Raw genomic sequence first — 986 nt, 5'->3', positions numbered from 1 at the left:
CACAGCACCAAGCCTGCCCACGCACAGCAGCGATAGCTCCATTTATCCCTGAGGGTGGCCACTAACAGAACCGAGTCCAATGCTAGTTTTGCATGAGTGAATTTACTCTTAAAATGTACAATTTCTGGAACACGATGACTGGTCAGAAGAGACACTGAGTGCTTGTGATTCAAGGGTGCCTGGGACAGGGCACGAGGAGTGGCACCCTGAGCTGCAGGGTGGGAAGGGGCTGAGCAGCTGTGCCGTGAAACCTCCTAGAAACCTCCACTTATGTTGGAAGCTTTCTCCTCTCTTCACTGCATGCCCTGATTTTGTCTGCAGTGTTTTGCAAATATTGCACGTCTTTGGGTTGGGGGGGATTTTTTGCATAGCAGGAGTAGGAAACAAAGGCAGGAGCATCGCTCCCTGCATCGCCTTGCAGTTATTACTTGGCTCTTGTGCACAAACCCTGCCCTGCCCCAACCGTCTGCACCTGCAGGTATCACATGTGGGCAAAACAATCCCGGGAAGATGCAAGTGCACCCCAGAGGTAGCGATGACCCTCTCTTGTCACAGGCTCTCTCCTGTCACGGGGAAACTGCTAGTTAAAGTGGCTAAGTGGAAATGAGCATGGGGCAAAAGCAAGTGCCGCAACTGCCATGCTGTCATGCGCTGATCAGAGCTGAGCAGCAGCAGCCGGTGATGATGGCGCACACAGGGAAAGCAAGGGCAAGACCACCCGCACCCCAGCACCCTTCGCTGGGTGTCCTGGTACACAAGAACCGCTTTCCCCACTGCAGAGCTCACAGCAGCCCTGGTGCCACCCACGCTGGAATTGAGCCATAATATCAAGGTCAAAAAACTCGGTATTTTTTTTTTAGCAGTGAGCTTGCAGCTTAAATGGCTGAGGCGGCTGCTGTACCTGTGCTAAGAAAAGGCAGTGATACATCCCGGTTCTGAGAGCGACTGCTAAAAATAGCAATATCTGTATCTGGAGAGTGGAGGGA

The sequence above is a fragment of the Apaloderma vittatum genome, unplaced genomic scaffold (genome assembly GCF_000703405.1).
Source record: "Apaloderma vittatum isolate BGI_N311 unplaced genomic scaffold, ASM70340v1 scaffold18905, whole genome shotgun sequence".
In the NCBI taxonomy this organism is placed as follows: Eukaryota; Metazoa; Chordata; class Aves; order Trogoniformes; family Trogonidae; genus Apaloderma; species Apaloderma vittatum.
This window is presented reverse-complemented; position numbering follows the sequence as displayed.